This window comes from Triticum dicoccoides, chromosome 4A, assembly GCF_002162155.2.
Source record: "Triticum dicoccoides isolate Atlit2015 ecotype Zavitan chromosome 4A, WEW_v2.0, whole genome shotgun sequence".
In the NCBI taxonomy this organism is placed as follows: Eukaryota; Viridiplantae; Streptophyta; class Magnoliopsida; order Poales; family Poaceae; genus Triticum; species Triticum dicoccoides.
Window position 1 is genome coordinate 679920604 of NC_041386.1, and position 11677 is coordinate 679932280.

Sequence of the window (11677 nt, forward strand, 5' to 3'; positions counted from 1 at the left end):
GTGCTGGGTTGGTGGGCGGAGCCGAGCCGAGCCGCTGCACAAGAGCAAGCGAGCAGGGTCATCGTGTAGCGGGCCGTATCTCTGGTTCCTGCGGCTGGTCTGGGCCCACTCGCAGAGCCCTTTTTCGGCGGGCCATGGAGACCGCTGGCCCCACCGGGCAGCGATGGACTTGTTTACGCGTAGTCCTGTGTAGAGGGCGTTTGAACCCGGCTGCCTCGCACTCTGCTTCTCTTTTTCTTCGCTTCTAATGATGCTCCCAGACGCCTAAAAATCGTCCCCTCAAAGCGAGCCGGCGATACATTCAGCGTTGGGGCCGATTTTTGCGCCCGATCGTCGGCCCCAGCTCGTCCCCAGGGCGCCGATGTTGGCCCACTTTTTAGCCTCATTTCGGCAAAAAAAGCCCATATGGACGAGAATAGACCCATATTCGGCGTGATTCGCCGTGGCTCGGCGTTCAATTGTCAACATAAATATTTTTTTATCACATATTTCATCACAGAAAAATAAAATATTTCAACAAAATAGTACAACAACAAATAGTTCAATACAAATTATATAGTTCAACAAATAAAAACTCATATTTCATCACACGTCGCGCCCGGCGTCGCCCTTGATCCTCCATAGGTGCTCTATCAGATCTTGCTGCAGTTGATGATGCACCTGTGGGTCTCGGATCTCCTGACGCATACTGAGGTAGGCAGTCCAGGTTGCTGGTAGCTGGTGATCAACTTGGGTAAGAGGACCCTGCCTGTGGTATGGTTCAGTGTCAAACAATGGCTCTTCCTGCTCGCTCTCAATGATCATGTTGTGCAAGATGACACAACAGGTCATGATCTCCCACATTTGATCTTTCAACCAGGTCTGAGCGGGGTACCGGGCAACAGTAAATCGAGATTGGAGCACACCAAATGCCCGCTCGACATCCTTCCTGCAAGCCTCCTGAATCTTCGCAAACCAGGCATTCTTGCCTCCTGACACAGGGTTTTTGATGGTCTTCACAAATGTCGACCATCTCGGATAGATGCCATCAGCTAGATAGTACCCCTTGTTGTAGTGCCTCCCATTGATCTCGAAGTTCATCGGAAGAGAATGACCTTCAACAAGCTTGGCAAAGACAGGAGAGCACTGCAGCACGTTGATGTCATTGCGAGTTCATGGCATACCAAAGAAGGAGTGCCAAATCCAGAGGTCATGTGTGGTCACGGCCTCAAGTACCACACTGCAACCGCCTTTGGCGCCTTTGTACATCCCCTGCCAAGCAAATGGGCAATTCTTCAATTTCCAATGCATACAGTCGATGCTTCCAAGCATCCCAGGAAATCCTCTTGCTGCATTCTGTGCTAGGATCCGAGCAGTGTCTTCCGCATTGGGTGTTCTCAAGTATTGCGGTCCAAACACTGCCACCACTGCCCGACAGAACTTGTAGAAACACTCTATGCTAGTGGACTCGGCCATGCGCCCATAGTCGTCCTGTGAGTCACCGGGAGCTCCATATGCAAGCATCCTCATCGTTGTCGTGCATTTCTGGATCGAGGTGAATCCAAGTTTGCCGGTGCAATCCATCTTGCATTTGAAGTAGTTGTCGAACTCCCGGATGGAATTCACAATCCTGAGGAAAAGTTTTCTCCTCATCCGATAACGGCGCCGAAATGTTCTGTCGCCGTGAAGTGGAGCATCGGCGAAGCAGTCGGCGTAGAGCATGCAGTAGCCTTCGAGACGATGCCGGTTCTTTGCTTTCACCCGCCCCGGCGCCGAGCCACCTCGCCGTGGCTTTTCATTGCTCGCCGGCAGCTGGGTGAGGGCGGCGAGCACCATGAGATGCTCTTCTCCCTAGACGTCGGCCTCGGCTTCCTTCTTCAGCAGCGCCGCGAGCACTTCCTCGTCATCCGAGTCCATCACCGAGGCAGGCAAATCGCCGAACACCTTGCGCCTGGTGGGCGTGCATCCGCCGGTAAACTGCCCCTCCGACGGCCGGAAATGGTGGCCGGAAACGCCCAGCTGTTGTCGGAGGGGCTGCCGCGGCGAACCTCTGCTATTTTTCCGGCGGGGAATGGCTATCTACCGGTGAAGGGCGGCGGGCGGCGCCGGGATATAGCTAGTGGCGGCCGAGAGTGTGGGGGGTGGGAGGCAGGTCGGGGAAGAAAATCTTGGCTTTTCACCTGACGGCGTGGTCAGCCGCGCTTTTCCCTTGCGCCGGAGCCCCCAAGCGCCCCCCAGCGCGCCGGGTTCGGCCTGCGGCCGCCGGGCGGAAAAAAGGGCCGAACCGGCGCTTTCCGTCGTCCTGGGGGTGCGACTGGGTCGTTTTTTTGGCGCCGGCGCCGAAAAGTCGCCTGGGGGGCCTGTTGGGGGCGCGGCTGGAGATGCTCTTAGTTAACCTCACCCGACGGCGGCAGTCATTGCCGATGATCTCCAGAGGAGTGGAGGGATTATGTTTGGAAGATCCACGCTACTTCTTTGGACGACTTTCGCATGGACCTTTGCGACAAAAGAAGCACCTATGAGATCAACTCCAGTGCATGACCTCAAATATACGTCTGTTTTGGCCTATTTTCGTCCGTCTGGGGCGGCAATGGGATGGCCCATGTCCGCTTGGGTCAAGTGGGTTCCCGGTGTGCACAACACGCTGTCGCACCCCCAGCGGTCGCACCCCATGGCGTCGGCCATCTCCGGAGCCGTGCACGACCAGCTCCACGTCTGGCCCACCAAGCCCGGGTGGAACACGGCGACGGGCTCCTCCTCCAGCACCTCCTCCCTCGTCACCATCTGCAGCTCTGGCACGGCCATGTCGCCGGCGGCAGAGAGGGCCATCATGGTCTCTAGGCCCTCCCACTGGCGGCCGTCGTGCGTGCGCATGGAGTCTTCCATGACACGTTGAAGGAGTCGGGCCTCCTCCTCCTCTGTCATGCGAGGAGGAGGTGGTGGCGACGGAAAGGGCGACGACGACGGCGTCGGCATGATGCCGCGCACCACCCTACGCCCGCGCACTTGGGGAGGGCTCGGAGCACGCGCGGCGCTCATGTGGCTGACGCGGCCCCGACGAGGTGCCGATGAAGACGGAGTACCTTAATGAAAGGATCGATATGGTTGACTAGAGGGGGGTGAATAGGCAACTAACAATTTTTAGACTTTTTTTAACAATTTAAACCTTGCAATGAAATAGGTTGTCTAGATGTGCAACTACGTGGACAACCTATATGATGCAAAGACAATAAGCACACAAGCAAGCAATAGATACAACTCAAGTAAACTTGCAAAAGTAAAGGGACAAGATAACCAAGAGTGGAGCCGGTGGAGACGAGGATGTGTTACCAAAGTTCCTTCCTTTTAAAGGGAAGTACGTCTTCGTTAGAGCGGTGTGGAGGCACAATGCTCCCCAAGAAGCCACTAGGGCCACCGTAATCTCCTCACGCCCTCACACAATGCGAGATGCCGTGATTCCACTATTGGAGCCCTTGAAGGCGGCAACCGAACCTTTACAAACAAGATTGGGGCTATCTCCACAACACTTGGAGGCTCCCAACAACACCACGAAGCTTCACCACAATGGAGTATGGCTTCGAGGTGACCTCAACCGTCTAGGGTGCTCAACACCCAAGAGTAACAAGATCCGCTAGGGATAAGTGGGGGGAATCAAATTTCTCTTGGTGGAAGTGTAGATCTGGGCCTTCTCAACCAATCCGAGCAAATCAACAAGTTTGATTGGCTAGGGAGAGAGATCGGGTGAAAATGGAGCTTGGAGCAACAATGGAGCTTTGGGGGAAAGAGGTAGGTCAACTTTGGGGAAGAAGACCCCTTTATATAGTGGGGGGAACAATCCAACCGTTATCCCACTGAGCAGCCCCGCATAGAGCGGTACTACCGCTAGGGAAGGGCGGTACTACCGCTCCGGGCGGTACTGCCGCGCTAATAGGGGCCTGACCCCAGGGCGGTACTGTCGTGGGGGTAGGCGCGGTACTACCGCTTGGAGCGGTACTACCGCCACAACTACCGCCCTTAGTACCGCAAAACCCGACACGAAAAACACCGTTCTCGAATCGAGGCGGCAGTAGCCCGGAAGCACTGCGGTACTACGACCGAAGGCCCCAAGCGGTACTACCGTTCGGAGAGCGGTACTACCGCTTGGAGCGGTACTACCGCTGGGGAGCTTCGGCGGTACTACCGCTGTGGGTCGCTGTACTACCGCTGGGGCAGAGCAAAGCATACTAAGGGGAAAACGGCAGCTTCAATGAAGCGGAAAGAAAACGACGGGTGTGATATGGATGTGTACGTGTCGATTCCACCCAAGTCTTACCAAAGCGGATCCCCTCTTGATAGTACGGTGACTCCTACGAGACTAGACCATCAACAATGAAACGAAGGAGCTACACCGTCTTGAATAAAACACCGAGGGGAGAAAATCGTCTCGTGCCAAAGGATGAATCTCTGAAAGAACTTAACGCACGCGATTAGTCCGCACAAGCATTGTCATCAATCACCAAAACATCTTGGGGATAAATATGCCCTTACAATCTCCCCCTTTTTGGTGGATTGATGACAATACGGGATTTGCACAATATGATAGATAAAGGATAAGCGCAAAAACACAACCGTCCTAAAATGTAGAAGGGCTCCCCCTGGATGTGTGCTACCTAGATAAGTGCTTTGGACTGCACGGCACAGATGCCAGGATCAATGCTCCCCCTTCATTTTAGAGACCAACTACCTAAGCAAGATATATGAGAGCAACATAGATAACAGGATAAGCATGCAACTCATAAGCTAGATAGACATAGATAATAATACTGGAAAGGTAAGGTAGCATATGTCTCACACCATATGACTCGAGCTTAGGTCTCACTGATAGAAACCAGAACTTAGGTCTCACAGACACAAACCAAATAAAGCAACAGGTGAAAACACAAACATAGAAGACGGAAGACACAAAGCACAAATTCCTAAACTCTCTCCCCCTTTGGCATCGAGACACCAAAAAGGAGAGGGAGTGCTGCTACGGCTCCAGGAGATGGCAAACGAGGGACACACATCAGATCTCAGAGGGATCATCTGCGCCACCATCGTCAGCCGGAAAGTGCTCAGCATCAGAATCAGTCCAAGGGCAGTGCTGTTGAATCCACTCCTCCTCCTCGGTAAGATGATCCTCAGAACCACTAATCACAATAGCACCCATCTGACGCATGAGCTCCTTGTGGCGACCTCGGGCATTCTTCTCAGCCACATGAGTCATGTACTGACCGTGAGACTCCATGCAGAATAGCTTCTTCACTTTGATCTTGAGCTTCTTGGCCCAAGAGGGCTCTGTCTCAGAAGGCACGTAGTCATCATCTTCATCCTCAGCCTCAGCCCCAATCTCCTCCTCAGTCTCCATGGCAGCAGCAGATGAAGGAACTCCAGTCCTAGGGGCCTGAGTGCCCCAGTTATCCTTCTTCCTCAGACGCTTGACATCGTGAGAGACCAACTCTCCAGTCTCCAGCAGCACCTTGGGATAGACACGATCCCAGGCCTTCTCAATGAGCAGCATAATGAACGGACCATAAATCGGGCACTTGCGCTCGGAGATAGCAGAAAGCAGCTCGGACCGCATAACATGAGAGATATCCAAGGACTCTCCGGTGTTCTGTCCCTTCTCACGCTGGCAGAAGAGAAGCATGTCCACGAGATAGGAGTGAACCTGGTCCAGATTCCCGATACGAGGGAAAAGAGTCTCTCTGAAGATACGGTGAAGGATATCCAGATAGGCAGGCAGCTCATAGGTTTCCTTCTTCGTCTCAGGATTGATCCTCAAAGTGCAGTAGGGCCATAGAGCTTGCTTGTGAGTGGCATTGGCGCGACGGTGGGGGCGAAAGCCGACAGAAGACTCAAGACCTAGATCTTCCACCCCAATCAACTCCATGAAAGCTTTCCACTTGACTGAAAGCAACTTGCCATTGGTCATCCAAGTCAGTGTCTTGTCCTCATCAGTCCCAAGGTGAACCGTGGCATAGAATTGGGCCACAATATCAGCATCGTAGTCATTGTTGAATTGCATGATCCCGAGAATGTTCAGTTGAGTGCACATCTGAAGAGCTTTACCAAAGTATTCAGGATCGTTCTCCATATGCTCGGTGTCGATGGAGTGCACATTGACATAGAGATTCTTCTTGGCTTTGAGGACATCAAAGAAGATGGCAAACTGGAACCTGTTCCAGAACGGACGGTTGACCAAAATGGGACCTTGGTCGATCTCATACGGGTTGCGGCAGCGCCTTGCCCAGAACTCCTTGGGCGGCATTTCTGGCACGGTTTTGCCTGGCTTTGGCTTGACCCCCAGGCTTCTTCTGCAGTTGAGGAGGAGGTGGAGCACTAGAAGATCCTCCGGCAGGCTCAGTGGTGCGGTAGCGCTTGGACGAGGCACGACCGGGGTTGACACGACGAGCCTGATGCTCAGGAACCTCATCACCTGGAACCACACACATAAACACGCAAAAAACCAGAGAGAACGAGCGTAAGACACAAAACACGAGCAAAAAGATCACTGAGAGGTAGGAGCATGACGGAAACTGGTAGAGGGGCGGTAGTACCGTGACCCTTCAGCGGTAGTACCGCTCCAAGCGGTAGTACCGCTCTGGAGAGAGTGGTAGTACCGCTCCAAGCGGTAGTACCGCTCTGGAGAAAGCGGTAGTACCGCTCGAGGCGGGGAAACAGCAGTTTCCTACTTCCGTGGTCAGATCCGGTACTACCGTCCTACCAAATTCAAAAGTACTCCAACCAAACACTAATCCAAACTGTCTAGAAGCAATCTCCATCCTACTCAAGCCTAGATCTGGCCAAAAATCTAGAGATGCAACTGCTATTGCCCTTAAGAAGCTAGATTGGAAATCTAGACACAAGGAAAAAGAGAATGGGAGCAATACCGGCATCCATGGCAAGAGGAAACGGTGGGGATCGACTCCACCAAAGGAAATGGAGAGGAGCGCCCCGGAGAGGGAGATCCGCCGGAGCCCTCCCGCGGCGCCGGTTGCTGAGGAGAGAGGAACAGAGCAAGGGGGCGAGCGAATGGGTATGGGGAAGAAGAAAACTCCCCCTGCCCCTGATATAACCCCCGGCCCGCGCCTCATGGCGGTAGTACCACGCTGGAGGGCGGTAGTACCGCTAGGAGCGGTAGTACCGCTCGCCACCAGCGGTAGTACCGCTTCAGCAACCACACTGCTCCTAAACAAACGGCTAACGCTCCAAAAAACGAAAGAAAGGGCAAGAGAAAGAGAAGACCAACCAGGCAGCACACACACACAAACAACGGACCAGAAACCACTCAAACAAAAACAAACACACGAGACAGAGCAAGCTCTGGCCTCTCTCAGGAGAGGACGGTGGCCGGAGCCACCTATGTTTGAGTCAATTGGTATGGCACCGCGAAGAATTATCCTTGGGCCCATGACCAACACTCGTCTTTGAAGCACAAGTACCATCAAAAATGGCTAATGTGAAAGAGTTGATCGATTTATGCATAATGGGGGGAGGGAGAGTTCATTGAGAGAACAACACTCCCCCTATGCACATGCCTACATCTAAGCTAGACACCAAGTTGAGTGGGGTGGGGTGTGCAAGGGTTCAAGTCACATTGCTCGAATCAATGATATTTAGCTCATGCCTTAACTCGCGAAATCTTGCTTCATCCAAGGGCTTCGTGAAAATATCTGCAAGGTTATCATGAGTGTTGACATACTTGAGCTCGATCTCTCCTCGCCTAATGTGATCCCGGATGAAATGATACCGAATCTCAATATGCTTCGTCTTGAAGTGTTGCACCGGGTTGAGAGAAATCTTGATGGCACTTTCGTTGTCACACCAAAGAGGCACTTTGTCACAAATGACACCATATTCCTTTAAAGTTTGCCTCATCCATAAGAGTTGTGCACAACAACTACCGGCCACCACATATTCAGCTTCGATGGACGAGAGAGATACACAACTTTGCTTTTTGGAAGACCAACTCACCAAAGAGCACCCAAGAAACTGGCACCCTCCGGAAGTGGACTTCCTATCCACTTTGTCTCCCGCCCAATCGGAATCCGTAAATCCTTCAAGCTTGAAGTTTTCCCCTCTTGGGTACCATAAGCCAAAGTTCGGGGTATGAGCCAAATATCAAAAGATTCGCTTGACCACCACATAGTGACTTTCCTTCGGTGCAGCTTGAAACCGTGCACACATCCCCACACTCAACATGATATCCGGTCTAGATGCACAAAGGTAAAGCAAGGAGCCAATCATGGAGCGATATACCTTTTGATCCACCGCTTTACCATTGGGATCTATGTCAAGTTGGCACTTGGTGGGCATTGGAGTAGAGGCCGGCTTGACATCACTTAGCTTGAATCTCTTGAGCATGTCTTGAGTGTATTTGGCTTGGTTGATGAAGGTACCTTCTCTTCTTTGTTTGATATCAAAACCAAGGAAGAACTTCAACTCTCCCATTGAAGACATCTTGAACTTAGAGGTCATGAGAGCGGCAAATTCTTCATTGAAAGCTTTGTTAGGGGAACCAAAGATAATGTCATCAACATATAGTTGGCATACAAACAACTCCCCTTTGACCTTCTTAGTAAAAAGAGTGGGATCGATTAGCCCAACTTCAAATCCACGATCTTGTAACAACTCGGTAAGGTGGTCATACCACGCACGTGGGGCTTGTTTAAGGCCATAGAGTGCCTTATCGAGTTGATATACATGATCCGGAAAGAAGGGATCCTCGAACCCAGGGGGTTGCTTGACATAGACCAACTCATTAATAGGACCATTAAGAAAAGCACTTTTCACATCCATTTGTTGCAACTTAAAGTTGTGATGGGACGCATAAGCAATCAACAAACGAATGGATTCAAGGCGAGCAACGGGAGCAAAGGTTTCACCGTAGTCGATACCCTCGACTTGGGAGTAGCCTTGAGCTACCAATCTTGCCTTGTTGCGAATTATGTTCCCATGAGCATCTTGCTTGTTCTTGAAGATCCACTTGGTTCCAATGATGTTATGGTTCCCGGAAGGCCTTGGCACCAACCTCCACACCTTGTTGTACTCGAAGTTGTTGAGTTCTTCATGCATGGCATTGAGCCAATCCGAGTCTTCAAGCGCCTCATAGACCTTATGGGGTTCAACACAAGAGACAAACGCGTGATGTTCACAATAGTTTGCTAATTGTCTACGAGTGCTTACCCCCTTTCTTAGGCTTCCAACCACATTCTCCATGAGATGACCTTTGGTGGTGAGTTTGGAAGCAATCTTCGCGGCACGACGCTCCAATTCCTCCTCGGATGTCGAAGGAGGAGGGTTCACTTGATCATCTTGAGCGTCGTTATGAGCTTGTTCTTGATCTTGAGCTTGCTCATGATCTTGAACTTGCTCGAGGGGGAGAACTTGACCTTGGGCATCATGTGAAGGTTCACCACCATCTTGAGATTGATCTTGCCCTTGGTCTTGTTCCCGAGGTTGAGGGCCTTCACTTTGTTCTTTGGAAGCGTGTGGGTCTTGAGTAGGTGAAGGCTCCACAGAGGTGGAGCATTGTCCTTCTCCTTCGGCCACAAGGGGTTCCTCAATGGGTAGGATATGACCAATACCCATTCTTCTTATGGCTTGGGAAGGAATTTCATCACCTACATCACAAGTACCACTTTGCTCCACTTGGGAGCCGTTATTTTCATCAAACTCTACGTTACACGTCTCCTCAATGAGTCTGTTGGACTTGTTGAGAACACGGTAAGCATGAGAGTTTGTAGCATAACCAACAAATATGCCCTCATGAGCTCTAGCCTCGAATTTAGACACCTTTCTTGAGAATAAAACACTTACACCCGAACACCCGGAAGTACTTGAGATTAGGCTTGTTCCCGGTGAGTATCTCATACGGAGTCTTGTTCAAGCCTTTGCGGAGATAGAGCCGATTGGATGCATGACATGCTGTGTTGATGGCTTCGGCCCAAAAGTTGTATGGAGACTTGAACTCCGCCATCATGGTCCTTGCCGCATCCATCAACGTCCGGTTCTTCCTCTCCGCAACACCATTTTGTTGAGGGGTATATGGTGCAGAATATTGATGCTTGATCCCTTCATCACTAAGAAACTCATCCAAGGTGTAGTTCTTGAACTCGGTGCCGTTGTCACTTCTTATTGTCAGGATCTTTGCATTATGTTGACGTTGAGCTTCATTTGCAAAGTCGATGACGGTTTGTTGAGTCTCACTCTTCCTCTTGAAGAAGTATACCCAAGTGTATCTTGAATAATCATCCACAATCACCAAGCAATACTTTCTACCCCCAAGACTATCAAAGGATGGAGGCCCGAAAAGGTCCATGTGCAGGAGCTCCAAGGGTCTCTTCGAGTAGATGATAGTCGTGGGAGGGTGAGCCGTCTCATGAAGCTTTCCTTCGATACAAGCACTGCAAACACGATCTTTGGCAAAACTAACATTCGTTAGTCCATGAACATGGTCCCCCTTGAGAAGACTTTGCAAAGATCTCATATTGACATGGGCTAAACGGCGATGCCAAAGCCATCCCACATCAACTTTAGCCATTAGGCATGTCGCGGTCTTAGTGGGTTGCTCTAAAAAGTTAATCACATAGAGACCGTTCTCGACATGCCCAACAAAGGCTACTTTAAGAGTCTTGCTCCACAAGAGGGCCACGGTATCAATATCAAAGAAGGTGGCAAAGCCCATGAGTGCGAGTTGACGAACAGAAAGTAAATTGAACGCAAGGGACTCAACAAGCATGACTTTCTCGATCGTTAGATCATGAGAAATGACAACCTTGCCAAGACCCAATACCTTAGAATGTGAGGCATCACCCCATTCAACATTGGTGGGCATAGATGGGATCTTGTGCACGTCCACCACCAAGTCCTTGCTCCCGGTCATATGATTTGTTGCTCCACTATCGAGCAACCATGATCCCCCACCGGAAGCAAACACCTACAAGATATCAATGCTTGGTTTTAGGTACCCATTGAGTAATGGGTCCTTTGATGTTAGTAACAAGGGTCTTAGGAACCCAAATAGACCATTCAATGTACTCATAAGAAGAACCAACAAATTTAGCATAAACATGCCCATCGCTAGCACGACACAACACATAAGAAGGGTTAAAGTCGCCGGCTTTGTTGGGAGAGATGGCTTTGCGCTCTTTGGCATCACCACTCCTCGCATTGTCATTCTTCTTCTTAGGAGCACCCTCTCCCTCCTTCACAAAAGTTTGCTTGAGCGGGGGAGGTCGATTGGTCTTGTTATTCTTCTCCTTGTTCTTCTTCTTGTTCTTGGACTTGGGCGTAAACCCAACTCCCTCCTTGCCCACAACTTCCTTTTGACTGCTCAAAAGGTCATTTAGGTTCTTCTCGCCTTGTATGCATGACACAAGACCTTTCTCGAGTTGTTCCTTCAACTTGGCATTCTCCTCCACAAGATGCACATGCTCACAACATGGGTTAGTAGCATTTGCATTATCAATTAAGACCATGTGAGGAAATGTGGCCTTTTCCTTGGTAAGCTTAACTTGGAGTTGAGCATGAGACTCCTTGAGGTTTGCATGAGCACCTTTCAAGACCTTATGGGCCTTGTCAAGTACATCAAACTCCTCCTTGAGTCTAGCATGATCAACCCCAAGTTTAGCCTTCTCGGAAGTTAGAACACGATACACAACAAGAGCATGATCAA